Source organism: Globicephala melas, chromosome 4 (assembly GCF_963455315.2).
Source record: "Globicephala melas chromosome 4, mGloMel1.2, whole genome shotgun sequence".
NCBI lineage: Eukaryota > Metazoa > Chordata > Mammalia > Artiodactyla > Delphinidae > Globicephala > Globicephala melas.
Genome location: NC_083317.1, coordinates 79040631 through 79062793, shown reverse-complemented (window position 1 = coordinate 79062793; position 22163 = coordinate 79040631). Strand labels below are relative to the sequence as shown.

At 41.4% G+C, this 22163-nt stretch overlaps 1 protein-coding gene across 2 annotated transcripts in view; it reads left to right on the top strand.

Annotated features, from left to right (window-relative positions):
* Window positions 1-22163, top strand: part of LPP (LIM domain containing preferred translocation partner in lipoma) — a 681585-nt gene that overhangs the window by 210798 nt on the left and 448624 nt on the right. The gene's annotated exons all lie outside the window — the stretch shown is intronic.

Here is a 22163-nt window from a genome sequence, read left to right as displayed (position 1 = left end):
GAGTCTGTATTAGTCAGTTTGGGCTGCCATAACAAAATACCATAGGCTGGGTGGCTTAAACAACAGAAATTTATCATTATTATTATTATTTTTTATGGTTCTGGAGGGTAGAAGTCTGAGATAAGGGTACCAGTATGGTCCGGTTCTGGTGCGGTATATTTTTCTGGCTTGTAAAAGACCACCTTCTCCCTGTGTCCCCACATGGAGAGGGGAGAAAGAGCAAACTCTTTGGTGTCTTTTCTTATAAAGGCACTGATTTCATCATCAGGGCCTCCCACCCTCATCAAAACCTAATTACCTCCCAAAGGCCCTATCTCCAAATATCATCATGTTGGAAGTTAGGGCTTCAACATATGAATTTTGTAGGGAACACAATTCAGTCTGTAGCAGAGTCTTACTTTGTTTTGATTTCCTTTGGACTTGTGGCCTTGGCTATGTTCCCTATAGTCACTTGATAGATTCCTGCCAATCAAATGAAAGTCAGAGGTATCCCAAGTGTACTTGGTAAATGTTTGGTTCTCTTAAAGCCTACAGAAATTACTCATTGCTTGTTTCTGAGCTGCTTATGTCACAGGTTTTTGCAAGAGGAGGGATTTTGGAGATCATCTGGTTCATGGACTATTGACCTAAGGGTTACTGGTCCACGAGCCTCCTGAAATTGTTTGTGTAATTCTCTAAATTTGTGTGGCGGCATTATCTCCTTCCCCAGTGCCTTTAAGATTCTGAAGTGGTTTGTTTCCCTCCAGAGAGGAAAAATCGCTTCCATACTAATCATATTGAGCTCCTTTGCTTATATTATTAAATCTTTACAACTCACCCTCATGGATCACGAAACAGTCGTACAGCAATTAAGTCACCTTGTCCAAGGTCACAGAGCTGGTAGGTGACAGAACCTAGATTCAGACCCTGCAATCAGACGCCAGAGCCCGTGCTTCTCACGCTTATGCCTTTTCACCAAGCATGTCTTTTGCATTTCTCTCTTTTACCTTGTTTAGACTCTGGAGTTGATTGACCCTCCTTGGATAAAGGGGTAGTAGAAGCCCAGAGAGAAGTCAAACACATTCAATTTGGTGCTGTGATTAAGAACACATTGCCTGTCAACATGTGACAATGATACAAACAAACCCAAAGTCAAACCATGAGACTTTAACACACATTTTAAAATTAAAATAAAAATGCTCCTTTTTGACCTTTTGGTTCTGCTTCTGACCCTCATCCTCTCTCTTTCCCCCCTCTCTTCTTCTTCTTCTTTTTTTTTCCGGTACGCGGGCTTCTCACTGTTGAGGCCTCTCCCGCTGCGGAGCACAGGCTCCGGACGCGCAGGCTCAGCGGCCATGGTTCACGGGCCCAGCCGCTCCGCGGCATGTGGGATCTTCCTGGACCGGGGCACGAACCCGTGTCCCCTGCATCGGCAGGCGGACTCTCAACCACTGCGCCACCAGGGAAGCCCCCCCCCCCGCCTTCTTGTCTCCTTTTCTTCCCTCTCCTTCTCTCTGTTCCTTTCTCCCCTTCCTTTCTTCCTTCAACAAACATTATTGAGCACTTACCTCACTGAGATAAGATGGAATCATTAGTAATTGAGTGTTTTAATGTTCCTAAGATGGTTTTGTGGTGGGGGACCCGGAAACTATCCTACTCCTCTGTGGTCAACACGTCTCTATCCCAGAAGGTCCTTGGTGGAGCTGTCACATACAAAACAGTGTTGAGGGAAAGCAAAGTACCTGAAGCCAATGTCTTACCCTCCTACAGAGGAGGCTCCCTGATTTCTAATTTTCGAGACTGGATGGTGGCAGTCATTGAAATAGGCAATACTGAAGGGAGCTCCTCTGTTATGTGGGTATAGGGCAGAATGGGAGTTTTTTTTAGCTTTTCAGATTTGAAAGGTTAGCAAATGAATTATTGTGTGTTCAGGACTAAAATTTCGAAGAAAGGTCAGGACTAAAGTTGGGAACTGTCAGGATACAGTGAAAGCAGAGCAGTAGGCGATATGGCTCAAGGAACTTTTGAAGAGAGAAAAAAGTTCTCTTCCTCCTTTCCTTCCAGAGGGTGACATCTATCTCAAGTCCCATCTGCCCAGATAGCCCTTTTGTCACTAACCTGGGCAATGTCCACCAGCCCCAGAAGTCCTGTAAATCTCCTTTGGTAATTTTTCCCCACATTTATAATATAGTAATTATGATATTTGTTTTCACTTTCCAGGTAAACTCTAAGTTCCTTTGCATTTATATACACGTTTTCCTCTCATATACATTCTTTTCCTTTTAAACTTCCTCAGTACCTGTATGTATTAGACATTCATTGCACAATAATGATTAGAGTCTTATTTCTTTTCTTTTGCTTTCTGTTTTTTGGTTGTTGTTGTAGCATTTATTTTGAAGTAGTTTTCCCTGTATGTTAGTGGGATGTTAACTTCTCTATAAAGAATTTATCCTTTCACTTTATTGGTCCCCTCCCTTGTGTCTCACCTTCTGCTGGTGTGCTGTCCTACTGCCATCAGGTGGGTCTCTCCTGATATCCTGATGTTCTCACTCTGCCCCAGCAATGATGCCAAGAGTGTGTCTGCTGACAGTTAAATCCTATAGGAACATAGAGTCCAGCTGCTTCATAGAAAACTAAGGCCCAGAGAGGGTTCATCCATATTCGGTTCAGGTCAGTGTGGATCCTGGTTTCAGATCGGTGCCAATTCTGTGCTTTCCACTCAGGCTTACTGATGCTTGTTTAGCTTCTTGCCTTTTAATTTTTTTTTTCAGATTTTGGGATGAAATTCCTGACTTTTGTCACATTAAAATTTCATTAGGATTCTGTTTTTGAACCCAGTCCCATCCTGTTCTACGTCAGATTGCACTCTCCTTTTCACCCTGTTGTGGTGCGTTTGTTCCTAAGACATAATCAGGAATGACACCCGGCATAGAAAACATTTGGCCACGTATCAGGGGAAAATTTACTGTTTGTTTTATTGTGTTGAATGTCGCCAGTATGGATCCACATGATCCATTTTAATTGATTTTTGGGGAAATATTATTCTCAGTTTTCTTTACTTTCTCCTCACCTCCTTAGCATGGTTTGCCACTTCATTTTTTTTTTTTTTTTAACCAGACACCATGTAAGATGCTTTAGGACTTGAGACATGGTTAAGGTGTAGTTCCTGCCCTCAAGGAGCTGTACATCTAGTGGAAGAGACAGACATTTTAACAGGAAGTTTCTAGCACTGGCTGGGCTAGGATGCTTTCAACAGTAAAGGCACAAAAGTGTGTATTGGAGTATGTGAGAAGAAAAGAAACTTGAGTGGGGGCTCTCATGAAGTTGCCAGTATACTCATTTACCATTGTGTATTTAACGCCCACATTCTCCTTGCCTGCGGTGATTCTTCTTTATATGTAATACAAAATTTTAAAATAAAATTTAAAAATAAAACTATATATACACACACACGTATATGTGCATATATATATATTCTTTATATATTATACAAAATTTTACCTGGCTTTTGCCTCACTCTAACTCTCCGTCTTTTAATTTTTTTTTTTTTTTTTTTTGCGTATGTGGGCCTCTCACTGTTGTGGCCTCTCCCGTTGCGGAGCACAGGCTCCGGACGCGCAGGCTCAGCGGCCATGGCTCACGGACCCAGCCGCTCAGCGGCATGTGGGATCTTCCTGGACCGGGGCACGAACCCGTGTCCCCTGCATCGGCAGGCGGACTCTCAACCCCTGTGCCACCAGGGAAGCCCTGTCTTTTAATTTTAATTTTATTACGATTTGAATAGTATCAAAGCAGAATGAAAGATTTATGGGTTTTTTTTCAGAAGATGAACAAGAAAAAGTATGAGGATGATTGATGTGTATGTCAATGTTTAGAAAACCATAGGAATTAGGGAGAGAGGTCTGTAGCATATCAGGAAATAGGAAGCTGTCTCACCAGTTGCTCGAAGTGGTTGCTCAGACCCTTGGAAAGTGTGCTTTCAACAGATGATGCTTAAGTCACAGCGTGTGCACGCACACAAGCATGCTCACACACCAGTCTCTCTGCCTTATTAACCACTTATTCCTAACTCTGTTTTATTTGATGACTTCCTTTACCTTGTTCTTTTCCAAATATTACCTCCGCTGGGACCTAGTTAGAACCTCTCAAAATTCACAGAACATTAGAATACATGTGGGTTCCAAATGTTATCTTTAGGCATTACGGAATATTACAAGCTAATTATGGTTATCCATTGTGTATACAGGTGTATAAATACCTCTTCTGCCAAATTTGTTGTCAGGCTGCAGTGAGAAAAGTCAAGGAACTAGTTCTTATTAGGTTTTGAATTTCGAAGGTATTTTCTCCTCTAGAGTAATAATACTGCAGGTTGAGACTTCACAGGTTCTAAAGTAAGTGTCCAAAGGCGGAGTTTACCTTTTTATTAAGTTAATGCTTAACTCACTGAAATTGCTTTATGATTTTACGCAGAAATGACTAATTCTACTAAGCAAGCTTTTGTAGAAAAGACATACTTTGATATCCTCTGCTGTGTTGAATAGCCATGTTTAGAAAAGAAGTTTCATTCAATCTCTAGCACATTAAAGCATTTTGTAGGATTTTTAAAAGCAGTTGCTCTCTTAGAGAGGTAATTGGACATTGTTATTTTCGTTTATATTAATTGTTTCATTGTTATTTTATATATTAATAATGTATAAAATTTTTTAAATGACCCTAGAGTTGGTTTGAGAAAAATGACAAGACAAAAATGCTGTGTAGGAAAGAATACTACCCCTCAAGTCTGAAGACGTGGGTTTTAGTCCCAGTTCTGTCTGTGACTTGATCTGTGGGCCTTAGAAAAGTCAGATCAGACACCTGAGTCTCATCTTTCCACCTTAAATAACAAAGGAATTGCAAACCTTAGATCTGGAAGGCACCTAAAATTGGTCCTCTCTTTTAAAAATTTTTTTAAGTAAAGTTGCAACATTATATCAAGCTCAGACCATTTAGGAGGAAAAATGTCACCCATTATTCCACCACCTTGATAAGTACAACCTATCATTTTTGTATATTCCCTTCCAGTCTTTAGCTATTAGGCAAAAATTACCATAGTGCTACGTATGATATACATATATGGCATCATATATTAAGCATTTTCTGTACTGCTGCATATTCTTGAAAGATTACAGTTTTAATAACTGTTTAATATTTCATTGAGTGGTCATGCCATATCTTACTTAATTATTCCATTATTTTTATGTATTGCTGTGATTGACATTTTTATGCATAAATATAGCTTAGTTCATCAAAAATCTTAAACATGTTGGAGGGTTGAGATCTCAGGGTCAGAGGTTAGCATTTTATGGTTACTCAAATTCCCCGATGACTTGTGTTCTACAAGGGATGTTTCTGTAATTGCAGCAGGAATGAGTGAGTGGGTCAGTGTCTCCCCAGTGGCCAGCATTAGATACGTTGTCTTCTTGGTACTAGTATTTCTTTGGTTATTGTGAGGTTAAACATGTGTCCTCATGTCTCATGTCTAGTTATATTTTGTTTATGGCATTTGAAAATGAATACTTTGTGATCTGTGGGAACCTCTTCACAGCAAAATGAAAAATCCATATTTTAATGAGAATTGTACATGACTTGTCCAAAGAGGTTCTCGAGCTTTTTGAGTCATATGAAGGAGCCTTTGAATAAACTGAAAGACATACCTTATTCGTAAATGGAAATGTTAAGGTTGTTAAGTAGTTACGCACCCCTACATTTTATGTAATCTCAGCACAGCTTACAAGTTAATTGTTTTTGAATCTTAACAAAAAAATTCTAACGTGGGCTAGATAATAAACAGGCAAAACAGCTAAGAGAAATTTGAAAAACAAGAGTAATGAGGGACAGGGACCAGCCTGGCCAGATGCTAAAGTAGATTATAAGGGAACCATAATTGAAGTGTTGGTGCTGGAATAGATGAAGGCCATTGGGGTGACATAACTCACCCAGAAACAGAGCAACTGCAGGTCAAATTCAATATGCAATAAAGGGACCACCTTGAAACATTTTGAAAAGGGAGGGTTCTTTTTTTTTTTTTAACATCTTTATTGGAGTATAATTGCTTTACAATGGTGTTTCTGCTTTATAACAAAGTGAATCAGTTTTACATATACATGTGTTCCCATATCACTTCCCTCTTGCGTCTCCCTCCCTCCTACCCTCCTTATCCCACCCCTCTAGGTGGTCACAAAGCACCGAGCTGATCAGGGAGGGTTCTTTTAATGGCATTGGGGTAATTGGTAGTCATTAATGAAAAAAGAGTTGTATCATGAATATATATCAGAATAGACCTTGCTATGAATTAAAGGTCATGTTAAGAAAAAAAGACAACTAGAGAAAAGCTTTAATAAATGAACAGATTGATTATATCTTTAGTAATTGGAAATAATAACTTTTTAAAATTTAGAACTGGGGTTTACAAAATTTTTCTGTGAGGGACCAGTTAGCAAATATTTTAGGCTTTGAGGCCAGAGTGTCTCTGTCACAACTACTCAACTCTGCCATTGTGGCACCAAAGCAGCCGTAGGCAAGTCACACATCTAATAAAGAACTAGAGAACACATCTGTTTGTAAGAAGAAACATAATATTGTAAGTGTCAGTTTCCTCACACATCTGTTCCCAAAGTGAATTTTGTGTATCTTTTCATTTTTTTTGCCAGTGAGTGGAAAGTAATGTGTCCTTGCTGTTTTAATTTGCATTTCTCTACTGTTGCAGTTGTGTATGTGTGTTATTATTATTATTTGCTATATTTGTTTTCCATTGAGGTCTCCTCTTCAGTGAATTACAAGTAGGGTTAATTTATCTCACTTATTTTATCTTCTTGTCACTTGATGTCTCCAGGCCCTGGAGACCTGTGGTATCTCCAGACCAGTGCAGACTAACAGGGCACCATTTTGCGTCACGAATGATAACTCTTCCTGTAACTTTGTGCTCGAGGTCCTGGGACTTGATTTTCAGTTCAGTTCTTACCCGTGTCCTAGGCCAGCTACTTGCCAATAGACTGAGGCTGGAGGACCACTTTTTTTTTTTTTTTTGCGGTACGCGGGCCTCTCACTGTTGTGGCCTCTCCCGTTGCGGAGCGCAGGCTCAGCGGCCATGGCTCACGGGCCCAGCCGCTCCGCGGCATGTGGGATCTTCCCGGACCGGGGCACAATCCCGTGTCCCCTGCTTCGGCAGGTGGACCCTCAACCACTGCACCACCAGGGAAGCCCTGGAGGACCACTTTGTTTCTCCATCCTGAGTGGTGCTTTGCTGCTTCCAGCTCCTTTAGAGTTAGTTGTTGTCTGAACCTACCTATGCCCTTTGGGGCCTGAAATCCAACTGTGGGCAAGATCTACCTTTGCATTTCTGTCTGTCCTGGTGAGGAACCCTAGAGCTTGAGCCTCCCTCCCTCCAATTGTACTGCTTTAAAGAATGATCAGAATTATGTTTCACTCCTGAGTGATGATGGTTATTTCTGTTTTCCAAGAGATATGAGTGAGAAAATAGTGACGTGACTTGCACAGAGCCACACAGTTCTTAGAAGACACACACCGTGAGATTATGATAGTGACTGAGGTGGAAGCGTCCTTTTCTTAGTCCAGGGTCTCCATGTCCTGGGTGAGCTGCCATCACAAAGGGTGCCTCTGCCCCTCCCTGCAGTCTTTCCATTGTTGTGTGTGCTACAGGAACTGAGACCATTATGACAGAGCCAAGCTGGTTTCTCTTCTCTTTTGGACATCATTGTTTGTCACAATTCTGAACACTATTTCTTCCTCCTGATTATAAAATTGTAAAATCATGGCTATATTTATATTTCCTTTTGCTGCGAAGTACCGTTCACAGCTTTCCTTTGAAATTCCTTTACTAATAATGTTTCTTCATATATATGTATCATCTGCTGTTTATGAAATGCTCTTGTGTCCTGTGTCACACTTAATCCTCATCAACACCTATGAGGTAAGCAGGGCAGAGATTGTTGTCTCCATTTTACAGATGAGGAAACTAAGGCCCAGCGAGGTCTGGAAGGCCCTGGCCTTGGACTGCCCTTGGAGCTGGTAGCAGAACTGCTTTTAAATGCATGACCTTGACTCTGCTGACATTTTTCTTCCTGTCCACAAAATTGCTTCTCTTTTATGAGTTTCAGGGATTTTCTTGTCCAAGACACGAAGAAACTGGTGACTTTTCTTGAGAGATCTAAGCATTATCGCATTTGCCTAATATTTCTTTTACGTATTGGCCTGAGTACTTTCAGAGAAGACAGTTACATGTAAATATTCCCCTTGTTTTTCAGACAGTGAGGCAGACATTTTCAGAGAAGACAGAGACCCTGAAGAAACTGTGTTTGTTCTTTGGTGTTCTTAACAACCATTGCAACCATGAGTTTGGATTTTTTCCCTGAGGTTTTCTAGTTGTAGGCTGCTATAATGCTTCACATTTGGGGCTCAGTGATTCCTGTTTCTATTTTAACTCTATGAGGCTTGTGTGTTATGTGACCTTTGTGCTCTGACCTTCAGATTGAGGGAACTGAAAATTTAGGAAGTTTTGTTAGGACTTGAATCCAAGTAAATTCCCTTATGAGTACAAAGACTCATAGAACTGTGGAATGTTAGAGTTTCAAGGGACTTTCATCCATCTAGCCCCCTTGATTTGAAAACGTGGCCAGTTAGTGATAAAATGGAGTTAGATTAGGTTCTCTGCTGGCTTGTTGCATGTCGCTTCATACTTCCCCCCGTGTCTCTTCTTACCAGTCTCTGAGCTCTGAGAGGGCTGGCACTGTCTGCCCTGGGCATGGCTCTGCTCCCTAGTGAAAATCAGAGGGCTTTGCCTAGGCACTCAAGATCTCTTCGCACAGTGAGTGATTTGAACCTGTCTCTTGTTGACAAAATATCATTACTGTCTATTGGCAAATGGAATTTTGAGGGTTTGGAGGTGGGGTTTAGTTAGGGTTTACTCTGGGAAACAAACCACTCTAGATATTTGAACCAGAAAGGTTTTAATTCAGGGTGTTAGGTGCTTCAAAATCATTGGAAGATTGTATAGAGCAGGCTATAGGCTGAGCTTCCAATAGTAAATCTCAGAACCACATAAAATTACTGTGTGGGGGACAGCAAAGATTCATGAGGCTACCATGGAGCTGCTGTGGTCAGGAACACGGCACACTACTTGTGAACCAGAGATTAAGAAGCCACGATCGGGAAGGTAGTAACTGGACCCTAAAACCTGGAGTCCAGCTGCTCTCTCTGCCGCAGCTGCTTCTTGACAGCCACAGGGCTGAAGACTGAATGTTGGAATGTGGATGCAGAAAAACCCTCTGTCTCCATGACCGTGTTTCCAGCAGACAGCGAGCCAAAGTGGCAGAGCGTGGCTTCCATCTTACTTTTATCTTCCAAGTCTCAAGCTGGTACACATATTTTGGCAAAATCTCTTTTGCAATCAAACCCTACCCTGCCAGACAGCCTCTGCAATATGGCAAGGTTGAGTGCTCATCCGCCATTTCCAACACAGTAAGGGTTGCTGTCACATGTTGGGCATGGCTTCTGTAAGGCTCTGTGTGTAGTTGATATTAAACTGAGGATGGATTAACAATTACGTTCCATTAGATCTCTGTTTGTCAGTGTAATTAATTATATAACAGAAGGGAAGGCAAGAGTTTTACTTTAGGGAATCCCTAAGGGGAATTCCTATTTATCAGAAAAACTGCCATAAGGAGGGAAGATCCTGAGCTGGGAGAGTATTCTAAACTGTTTTGGTTTCAAACATCTTGGAAGGTACTACAAGGAGACATGCGATTTTATGATACAACAGTGCTTACCATGTCTGCGGGGAGTTCCGTCTTTGGCAGGGGTTGTCAACTTTCCACTTTGAATGCTTCGCCTCTTCCCCCGCCCCTGTGGAATATACATTTTGAATTTCCAAGGGAAATCAATATAAAATCGTTTATTTAAAATAAATCAAACTGACATATAGCCAATGGGCCGGCATTGAATTCTTTTGACTTCGTTTCCCTTAACTTTCCCCCAACCCCTGTTTAAAAATGTAAAACATTTATAAGTAATCCCCTCCACCTTTACTCTGGTACCCTAGTGAATACATTTGGACACATTTTATTTCTGTTTCTTGCCCACTCCCTAATTTTTCCTGTTCCAAATTGTCCTTCTACTTGAAACAGTAGACATAAAATCACTGGTAATGTTGATGGTCATGGGGACAGGAGTGGGCAGGTGGTAAAGATATAATTGAAGTAAATAATCTGATTTTCTTGGAAAAGGTGATATTCTTTACTTCAGGAGAAAGAGGCTGAGTGAGTAGGGTAGTTGATACTAGCTTCTTCTTGATTTCTCCTGTATCCTGTGTTCTTCTACTCCTGCGCAATCATTCTGGTACCTTCTTCCATCCTTACTGGGAAGCACGTGCTTCTGGAGCAGGGAAGCCCCCAAGACCTTCTCACTGCTAATTGCTCTGCCCTCTTAGCAGTTGCAGTAATAGACTCAAAGTTGGAAGGTCTTTGGCCATATGGAGCCTTTGGGAGAGGACCCTATCATATTCAGAATTCTCTTGGACTCAGTGACCAAAACCTCATTATTGCTGTTATAAGTAAAGTGACTATATATAAGGTATTGTCTAAATGGGGACACTTCTGAGAGTGAAAAGGGACACTGTTGATAATTACACTGAAACAGTAGGCATAAATTGGATGTATAGTCACCCTAACTATAAGGAATTGTGGAGAACAGTGCTTGAAATGTGAACTGACATGATTCAGAAGCAGAGATTAACTCTTTATGTTCTCAAATCTTTACGTTTCCCTTCTCTTTTATATACTAATCACATGCTAAGCGCTGATGATGGGACAGGTTCTGTATTAGGCACTAGGAAAATATAGGAAGATACCATCTGTGTTCTTTATTTCCTTACAATCACTGTAAGATTTTAGAGCAGAGGGTTTTCAACCTGGCTCATAGCATAGTTCTCATTGGAGGGCTAAGGAAGTAATACGTTTTATGCTTCCCCCACAAGTGAAGTGTATTCTGCCGAAGGACGAAGATTTAAATAAATCCGAGGAACTCTTTTATCAATTTGTCTATTTTATTCTTGGGATTTTCTTAAAGATTTGGCATGAAGAAACAATTTTTTGCCAAAGAAAAGTTTGAAAACTACTGGTTTGAGATTTAAAATTTTATGTTATTGTTCTAAAGCTATAAGGCTGGTTGGAAAAAAAAGGGAAGAATGGGATTTTTTTTTTTTTTCCCCGGTACACGGACCTCTCACTGTTGTGGCCTCTCCCGTTGCAGAGCACAGGCTCTGGACGCGCAGGCTCAGTGGCCATGGCTCACGGGCCCAGCCGCTCTGCGGCATGTGGGATCTTCCCGGACCGGGGCACGAACCCGTGTCCCCTGCATCGGCAGGTGGACTCTCAACCACTGCGCCACCAGGGAAGCCCAGAATGTGACTTTTTAAACTTGGGACACAGAAAAAGTTACATACAAAACTAAAAAAATATATATATATTTTAAGTATCTGGAGGGCTTCTATGTATAAGAGGGCTTGTGATTCCAAGGAAAAAGCAGGACTGATCGGTGGTTCTTAGAGGAATAGTTTTCAGCCTCACATAACTTTCTAGCAGTTATAACTTTCCTGCCATGGAAGGGGCTGCCTTGTGAGGTCATAAGTTCCTTGTCATTGATTTGGACAAACACACTCACAGAGGGTGATTAAGTTTCAACTTCAGCTCCATATTAGAAGAAATAACTTCATTAACAATTACATGCTTCTTGGATATTAAAACTTCTATATTCGTAAGTCGTTAGCTGCTGCCTTACCTATGTCTAAAGTGCATGTGTATGTATGTGTTTTATTTCCCCAGAATATTAGCCAATTTAGTACATTCTTCACACATGGCATTGCCTTTTTTGCATGGTAGTCAGTAATTAATAAAAATGCAGAAGGCATAACATCAGCGCTCTCGTCGAAAGAAATTTGAAAAGGAATAAACATCCACCCATGTCATTCTGAAACTGATCCGAAACAGCCTGGCTCATTTTTACTCAGCGGCTATTGGTCGATGCTCTTACAGATTTTGTCTCTGTTTCAAAATCTTGAAATAAAAGTGGAGCAGCTTCCAACATGACTTAAGAAAAAGGTCACCAGTTGAAAATGGTTTCAATTGTTTTGCTATTAAATGTGAAATTGGAAAACTAGCCTCTCTTCCATAATTTGAATTTATAACACATTCTAATGAGAAGCCTGCCTGTTTCATACCATTTCAAATACTGAGAAATTTCTCCAGGCTCTTGGATTGGTGTTAAACGGAAATTTTAATTTCAGAGCATATAATGCATTGAGTCTCTTTCTTCTTTAAAGCTGTATCTTATGATCCTTGAAGGATGAAAAGTTGTGCCTCTTCTTCCTCCTCCTTTATTTTTCCAGTGACTAGGCATTTTAATTTAATTTAGCAATATCCTTACATTTTAACCTTAGAATGAAGTAGATTTGGGGTTTAACAGAAATTTAAGATGAAAATTAAGTATTAGAGAAACAAAGATTAATTTGGAAACTTTAACTTGTAATAATCATATTATCCAAATTCAATAATGTTAATTCAAATGATAGCATCCAAACTCTATGCAAAAGCTCTGAACTAGTTTACAACCGGTATGAGACATTAGGATACAAACAGCACAGTTGACAGGTGACGGTTTTGTGAGCAATATAATGTTTAGAAGGCTGGAGGGTAACAGTTAACTCTGTGTCTTGTTGCTGTGATTACTCTTGGCAGGTAATATGGTCTGAGCAAACATTGCTTCACAGTGTCACATATAGTAGTGTCATGTAAATATGGCCTGAGATTTGTCAATAGAGCGTTTATATTCATTGAAGACAAAGTGAAACGTTTCTACGTTTCAAGATATATCTAAAGTAGAGGTTTTTTTCACTTATTCAATATAGTTTTATTGGGATATCAAAGTGAATTTGTAATAAAGAAGAACAAAAAAATTATTTAAAAAATTAAAATCAGTGAAAACATCCCTCAAGTGCTAGTAATAGTCACTGATCTGTCTAATGGGTACAGTGGGCTTGTAAACAGATAGCTAAAACGTGGTGTTCATGTATTTTAATACAGGTTTGAACAGGCTGTCAGGGGAAAGCAGACAGTGAGTGGCCGTTAACTTGTGGACCTACCCACTTGGCAGTGGGTTTGGAATGAGAGGATTCCAGCCAGATACCACCAAAGAGATTGCTAGGCCTTGTTAGAGATGCTGTTGGTGATTTTTCCCATGGTCGCTTTTTCATCCTGGTGGAGGGGCAGGGTATAAACCAGAATTTTAAACCCTTATGAATCAGGCACTCAGAATCTCATCTTTGTAAATCCAGATTTCCACTTTGAGAAGTAGACTTACTGAACTCAAAGGGCTCAAGGTATTGTTTGCACCCTTTTCTTGGCCTTGTACAGAAAAGTCTGCTAGAATCAGAGACTTAAGAGAAAGCTCCTTAAGAGTACATTTAAAAAATAAGCACAGCACACTCCCCAGACTAGCCTACCATTGCAGAACATAGCATGTTGGAGATCATCTTCTTAATGCTCATTACTTTAGAGCTGGAGAAATTTTTTTTTTTAACATCTTCATTGGAGTATAGTTGCTTTACAATGGTGTGTTAGTTTCTGCTGTGTAACAAAGTGAATCAGCCATACATATACATATATCCCCATAACCCCTCCCTCTTGCGTCTCCCTTCCACCCTCCCTATCCCACCCCTCTAGGTGGTCACAAAGCACGAAGCTGATCAGAGCTGGAGAATTTGAGGTCCAGACAGGGTACCTATTTTCTTGTTCACTTAGCCAAGTAGAACCATTGTCATTAAAGGTGACCTAGAGTGCAAAGTTGGGGTCTCATGACTTTAGTGCTGATCTCCAATGGCGTGGGTGCTGACTCTTATGGAAGAGAAATTCTTTAATCCCATGTCTATTTCAGTGCCTTTTACCCACTCTTTCTAGTTATTATCCAAGAATAAGCAAGAGTTTCTCACTTGTTTAGTGAAACTTTTCCACCACAAACGCCTTCCGGAAGCAGAACAACTGGGTTGAATCCAGGTGCAGCTCCCTGTGACTTCTTAGCCATTGAATAGCCTGTCCTGGCTGTTGTCACCCAGTTGCGGCAAATAAAAGCCCATGAGGTAGTAATTGGTTTGGTTCCATTCTCTCCTTTACCATCTTCTGAGAGGCCTGGTCTTCCAGTGCTGTTGTTTCCCTGTCAGGGTCGCTTGTTCCCTTTCCGTGTGATATTCTGAATCTGAAGTGACAGTGCAATGTGGACTATGTCTCTATTCCGCCTCACTTCTTTATCAGAGACAAACGTTTACTTGAACGGACTGATGCTTCTCTCTCTTTCTGCTTCTCAGTTTACTGACATCTGCAAGTGTAGTTGCGTTTTTCTTGCCACCAGCTGTGTTGCCAGTCATAGGGATTGCACCTTTCGCATTGATTTGTATTCGTACTAACTCCGTGCAAGGCAGGTTGGCATTTAACCTGTTGATTTCTGGTCTGCCTCGCCTCACTCTACCACCCCCAGTCAAGGGGACTCATAGGAGTGAAGACGGATTTGTAAGAAACCTCAGCTCGCTCGGCTGGCGGACTTGTGGGGGGGGTCATGGAACATGAGGGTTGGAAGGAATGGTAGCAGGCATCTCATCTTCAGTTTACAGATAGGGAGACACACTGAGGTTCAAAGAGGTCAAGTCATAGAGCCAGTTAGTGGCTGAGCTGGAAATCCACCCAAGTCCTCTGCATCTCAGTCCAGTGTTTTTTCCAGTATTTCCATCTGTCTGTCAGATAGTCTATATAAATGTTTGGCATTTCTATAGAGTTGTTCTCTCGTCACCCCTTCCAAGTAATGGCAGCTGTCCATGCAGAGAGTGGGACACTTAGCTAGTGTGGGGCCAGAGTTGCCTGTAAAGAGAAGTGGAGTGAATGCAGTGACATTTTCAGCCCACGGCAGATCCTCTTTGCCCTTCCAGCTCTCATCAGAGGAAGAGTGATTACGTTTGTTATTCAAATAACAATTGTGTGCAATTTTCAGCCTGCCTTGTTGCTTAACGTTGTCTTCCCATGCTTCCTTCACATGCCACAGCATATCTGCTTCGTAATTACACTGGTAGGGACTTACCTACACCGTTTGGAAAAGGTTTGCCTAAAGTACTTATTTACTTGTGCATAATAAATCTTGATTGATACCTTGGTAATCTCTGAGATCATTCTAAGGTTCCCTCCCACAATGACGAGGATTGAAGAGACAGGGAAACGGGTGACAAAAAAAGAACAACAACAGAAAAGAGGGCTGTGTTTCCTCACTGACGACCTAAGAGGAGAATTATGGATGAGTTGGAATCTCCATGGCTGACTTTTACTTGTTTCTGGCTAGTTCCACAGTCGGGATCTTCCCTGGACTCATGAGTTTGTACGTAGAGTTGTCATTAGCATTCATCTAATAATCGAGTCCCATCATTTTCAGAGGAGGTCACTGTGATCCCAGAGAGAGCAAAGGTTGCACTATGAGCTCATGGCAGAGCTGAGACTGGGAGCTGGGTCTGAATTCAGAAGATCAGGTATCTTGCAGCTGAGGACCAAGATGTAGAAAAGGATCATTAGCTGTAGTCTAGGGAGGCAAGTACAGTGTACCATTTTAACAGCCCCTTAAGAAAGCAGTTTTGAAACTCTAGGAAGGCACTGACTTTTACACAAAGAGGGAAGATCATGAAAAATCTCCAAAGGTATAGGACAGTGTTATTTAAATCTTAATTGCTTGTTTAAGTGGAGAAAATGTTGCTAAGGGACACGAATCCTAAACTCAATCGGCTATCAACTACTTCTGGTGTCTAAGTCACAAGGCCCCTCAGCCTCTCTTCTTCTACCAATAAAATAGTGTTGTTCATACCTGTCTCTTCTTTCAGTGTCATTCATTTATTCAGCAAACATTGACCAAGAGCCAGGCCTTGCTTGGGTTAATTGCCAAGGGAGATTTAGGGACTAATGCAACGTAATTTAAAGATTAAAATAAACACTCTAAGTTAAGTCAATTATTCCCAACCCTTGAATCAGAATACATACATAAAGATTCCCAGATCAGTCTAGTGTGCAGTTCTGAAAACCACTTCTTTAAGCTTATAGCACTTGGTGTTAGATAATACCATACAACGGGGCTTGGTTGTTTTTAAAGTTTGGTGAGCTATGTAGATGTCTAAAGAAGAGTACTATCGGTTGTAAGCCTTTTTTTACTTTTTCGGCTGCGCCATGCAGCATACGTGATCTTACTTCCCTGACCAGGGATCAAACCCAGACCCCCGCCGTGGGAATGCAGAGTCTTAACCACTCGACCGCCAGGGAACTCCCTTGTTATTGATTTTAGAAAGGAAGCAAAACTTGAGCAAGCACTAGTTCACTCTGTTTTTGGGGATGACAGTGACTTGTCATCCACATGCTATCTTTAGAGGGGCTTGGTAGCCATTTTTAGTATTAAATGGCACCTTACCTGTAGCCCTGGGTTTTCCCACCCATAGAGGAAGGGTCTTGGACGTCACGTGGCCCTTTTCAGTTGTTTGTGTTTTCTTGTGTCTAATCAATTTGGCTAGACTTTTGGGTTCATCAGTTTGTGATCCTGGGGCTCATGACAGTTAGGTTTGATGGAACAAAATAGAGAAGACATTTTGGCAGGTAGGACGTAGGAGCTAGGGATGGATGTGAAAGTAAAATCCCCTGTTTCTAAGTGATGACTTTCTTTGGGTTATGGTGTTTTCTTTTTCCTCCAAACAGACAGGTAGTACCATGGTGAAGACCATGGCTTTTGGGTCCAAGACTTGTGTCCTAGCTTCAGCTTTGCTCTTCCTTAGCTGTGTGTCCTTGAGCAAGTTATTTAACTCTTAGAGCCTTACTTTCTTGATCTGCTAAATATGGAGAAAGATAACCCTACCTCATGTAATAGTCAGAATGATTATGTGGCCAGTAGAAAATTGCTTGGCATAAAGTAAGTCCTCAATAAACACTTGCTATTTATTGTCGGTCTGTAGCTTTCTTGTACCCACTGAACAGTTAGGAGGAGAAGACAGAAGAGCGACAGAGCGGCAATAAGTGAAACCTCTTAGGTTCTTCTTAATTGCTTTGCATTTGATGACAGTTCCTGAAAGACCAGTGCTTAGGAAGCCCCAGCTTTTTAACTCCCATCAGCAGTAGGCATCTTGCTTAGAGGAGGGCCACTTCTCTTGCTTTCCTCTCTTCTGATGGTGTTTGTGTATTTTCAGAGCCTCTGTGTAGATCTTCCTTTCACTTCTTGCTTTCATGATGATTATATGCTTAGAGAGAAACCAATCGAGAACCAGAGGAAGTAAGAGCAGGGTAAGTTTTGGTCCAGCAAAACCAGCTCTCACCAGTGCTTCTCTCTCTGTTTACCATGGGTCTCTTTCTGAGAAGCTGAGAAACCCCAGGGAAATGTTCTAGTTCGTCTGTTCACTAAACTTGTGAGGTTTTCTCAAACCCATTTATCAAAATGAAGGGCTGTAATTAAGATTTCAGAGAAGGAAACACTCTAGAATATAGAACTGATTGGGACTTTACAGACATTCATTCTACAAATGAGCATCCTCTCTCGTTAAAGGTCACACTGGCAAAGCTGAGACTAGAACTGGGGTCATAGGGACTCTATGTCTATACTATTGTATTTATCTCCTTCCTTGGGTCCATTTTGCATAGATTAGTTTTTCTTATATAGAATTTTCACTCCTGTTAGATTCCTTTTCAAAGATATAAGTTCTAGCTTTTTATTTCTCTGTATAAGACCTTTAAATGAGCAAGGCTCATTTTAACCTTCCAAATCTTTCCCCCAAATATTCTAAGTCCCTCATTTCAGTTCAGCTGATCTGCTGCCTTCTCAAAGAAATGCCTTGCTTCTTCCTTCAGTTCACAGAATTTTCAGGCATTGTCCTTTTGCTTATCCCTTTGTCTTTCAGAGCCCCCTAGCTTTCAAAGTACCCCTGTGCTAGGTCCTGTTACATACCCCAGTTGGTTTGTTTTTGTTTTTGTATACTTTGTGTTGCCCTTTTTCTCTTTTCACATATAAAAATATATCTTCCTCAGGTAGGCTTTAAACTCCTTGGAAACAGGATGATCATCTGAACCATCTGAGTACAGGATGAGACGTTGCTTTATCTGGAGCTCTAGGGCTTGGCAAATAAATTTATTCATTTATTAAATTAACAGACATTTTTATTGAGTGCCTATTATGTATTAGGCCATGAGGTTGGAGCATGATAATTACTTCTGCTCTCAAGGATTGAAGAGTTTAGTTTGTGATACAGGCAAGCAGAGAGGCAGAGTGACGTGTGATGGGAGTGGTGACGGCAGTATCCCAGGTGCTGTGGAAATGTAGTGAAAGGGGACATAGCTTGAACTGGAGGACGGAGAATGTGAATTATGTCTTCAAGGACTAGTAGGAAGTGCTGCTCAGATCTAAATGATACATAGCACATGAGACATCATTTTTAATCGAGAGGTAGCTTGGGGGAAGGGGAGCAGAGATAAAACCTAGAGGAAATGGATGCATTTCCAGCAGAATATAAATGCTGAAAAATGACCTCAAAAGAAGTATACAACTGCTACCATTATTGTAGAAGTTCTTGGAACTATGATTAAGCTCTATTATTAAAGAAAGTTTCATATCTAGATGGCTTTACACTGAATTCTGATAAACCTTTAAAGATCAGATAGTTCCAATCTTATCAGTAGACTAATCCAAACAGTAGAAGAGGATGCAGAACCCCCATATCAAAACCTAATGATGATAAGTAAAACAAGTAGAGGAAAACACTACAGAATGATCTTACTTAGTATTATATGTACAGAAATTCTGTGTAAAGTAGAATATGTAATTCATCAATATACCAAAACACGACAACTGTGACTGAGTAGGATTTTTTTCTAGGACTGCAAAGATGGTTCAAGATCTAGAAATCTATTAACACAATTCATTACATCTCTAAGTTAAGGGAGGGAAAAAAGAGATGATTCCATCAGTGGATGCTAAGAAGGGAGGTGCAGATTCTAGAAAGGGAGGAGTAACCAAGGAGATCAGCATTTATTCATTCACCCATTCATGCATAAGATATTTTTCTAAGGGCTTCCTGGCCAGGCATTGTGCTGGTATAGTGAGACCACTTAGGAACTTCCAGCTTATTGGGGTAGATAGGCAGGTGATTAAATAGCTTACATGTGGACTGTTATTAGTATGAAACAAGAGCCTGGGAATTAAGTTACTCTTTCTGGAAGGAGCTAGGGAAATGTTCACAGCATCAGAGACATTTCAGCTTGGTCAAGATAACAAAAAGTGGGGGGGTGTACTTGGTAGAAAGTAATGGCATTATAGATGGTGGACACAGCATGAGCAAGTCTTCAGGGTCATTAAATTTCATTATAAATCCCGGGAGTGCTGTCACCGGGCCATTGGTAACATATAGAAGAAAGGCTTGAGAAAATGCTGTTAAGGTCTTATGCAGACAGGTATTTGGCCAGACCCTGGCACTCACTGGGGGTGTCACTGGGGTTGCCTCCATGCAGAGTACAGTGGAAGGGTGCTCTATGGTGCTGGGGTAACTGAAAATATGGTGGGGTCCATGGTTTGCACATGGATACTTGCATTTTCATCTTTCATATTCTCCCAGAAGTTTCCTGTTCCTTTATATCTGCAGAATTTCTGAAAAGGCCAGGATTCTACAGTCAATTGGCAACGTGTGGTTGCTCTGGAAATGTGCCTCTTTGCTTTAGAAATCACTGTATCCTATATTAACCCATTTTGAAAGTTTCTATTTTGGAATAACTTGAGATTTATAGAAAATTTGCAAGGATAATATTAACCCATTTTAAAAAAAATCCACAAATAAAATTTATACTACAAATGTGCAGGGCACGTTAAAATGTTCAAATCTTTATTTTATCCTACTTGTTCCCCACTTACACTCACTTTGGTCTTGTTGAGAGTAGAACAGACACTTTATTCCCTTTTAGTAGAAAACTGAGGCTCAATTAAACAAACAAAACCCAAATTAAAGTTTCTCAAGCCTGAAAGATGAGCTTGGTTTTGGTATCTAAAAAAAAAAATCTCCAAGACTTCTAAACGTGCAGCCAGTTTTAAGAACCAGGGGTAAACCAGACTCACAGTTGTTTTTCTGTATTGGTTTTGTGCTGGGCCTTAATGGTGGTTTAGGGATGTATAAAATATGATCCCCGCTCTTCCAAGGAACCTACAATTTACCAAGTGTCTGTGTACATTAGCATGTGTACAAGGTGCAGGGGAGGAAAATAAGGCCCTGCAACCAGAGTGAAAAGCCAGTGTCCCCACTGGCTTAAGTAACAGAACCCTCCTGATTCCTAATTTAGAGGCTTCCTCATTGCTTCACGTCATCCTCTTTGATTGAGAGACCTACACCTCCAACAATTTTCCTCCCCTCGTTTTGCTTAGCACTTGACAGTATATAAAACACTTTAATAGGGCTTCCCTGGTGGCGCAGTGGTTGAGAGTCTGCCTGCCGATGCAGGGGATGCGGGTTCGTGCCCCAGTCCGGGAAGATCCCACGTGCCGTGGAGCGGCTGGGCCCGTGAGCCATGGCCGCTGAGCCTGTGCGTCCAGAGCCTGTGCTCCGCAACGGGAGAGGCCACAGCAGTGAGAGGCCCGCGTACCGCAAAAACAAAACAAAACAAACAAAAAAACCACTTTAATGTTGTCATCTCATTGGTTGTCATGAAACTCTGTGAGTTAAGGACAGGGAGCAGGGGAACCTGGGACAGCAGATAAGGGCAGCGGGGCTGCTCAGGGTCATGTCACCCCTCCTGGCGTGGTGTAATACTACCCAGGCCACGCTGGGCCCCATCTCTCCCTGGCCATGCCACGTGCTGAGGCCTTTATTTTTTCCTGCATTTCCAGTTTTCTTTGTTGTTACAGACATCTGGAGGTAATTATGGAGGCCTCTCAATTAATTCAGTCCAATTAATAAATTATGGGATGGATTTGGGGCTGGGAGAGGGTGAGGGAGCCTTCCGGGCCTCCCCGCGCTGGAGAGCTCTTGCAATCAGACTTGGAGAGCCCTCCTCAGTGGCAGTCTGTGAGGCTTGGCCCCAGCCTGCAGGCTGCCTGTAGGGTTGGTTGGCTTACCCTGACACCAGGATATCGTTCTTCTTTCCTCACAGAGTATCTTTTAATCCCAGTAGGATAGCCCCTGGACTGGCTGGTGTATCCCCTTCCTAGCTGAGTTCTTCCTAGAGGTCCTGTATGGTATCCGCTCAGCAGAGTTCCTGATGGGTATTATACGGGGCCGCCCTGTGCATTATAGGGGTTGAATATTTTAGCCCCTGGCTACTAAGTACCAGTAATTGTCCTAGGCATTGTGGCAGACAATGTCCCTCCTTGCAATTTCCAAGTGCCCCTTGGTGGGGAGCAGTACTGCTCCTGCCAGAGGGATCATTTTAAATGTCCTGCCATGCATTAGTCATACCCTTGTTTCAAGAATAAACCTTTGGGGGTTCCTTAATGCCTGCAGAATAAATTCAAACTCCTCAAGCTTGCATGCAAAGCTGTCAGTGCTTTGGTTGCATCCCACATTTTTAGTTCTTTTGCTGGCTACTTTTCCTTATTCCCCCACAGCCACGCTAAATTGAAGTGTGTGCTTTTCTGCTCATGCAAGGTTGCCTCCTTTGTTGGGGCCTGACCTCTACTCAGCACTCAAGGCCCAGTCTGAAGGTTGCCTCATTAATGAGGTCTTAGTTCTGCTCCCTGCAAGAAGTGATCTTATCTTTTTCTACATTCCAGCAACACTTTATTTTTTACCTCATTTAGATAATATCACCTCATTTAGGTAACTTACCACCATTTAATTGATGTGGTAATCATTTTAATAGATTATTAATAAAATTGAAGCTTTTTTCCAACCTTGCTAGTATAAGATTCTCCTACCATAGAAACTTCTTAAGGTTAGGGACCATTTCTTACTCATGTCTATTTCCTGAAGAGTCCTAGGCACTAAAATAGGTAACTGTTGGAAGAGAGGAATTCTAGATTGGTTGAGGGGAGTGTTCAATTTTTCTTCTTCTCCAGTTAAGGCAAGTTTTTCATAACTCTCCTACTTTTTTTCCTCCCCT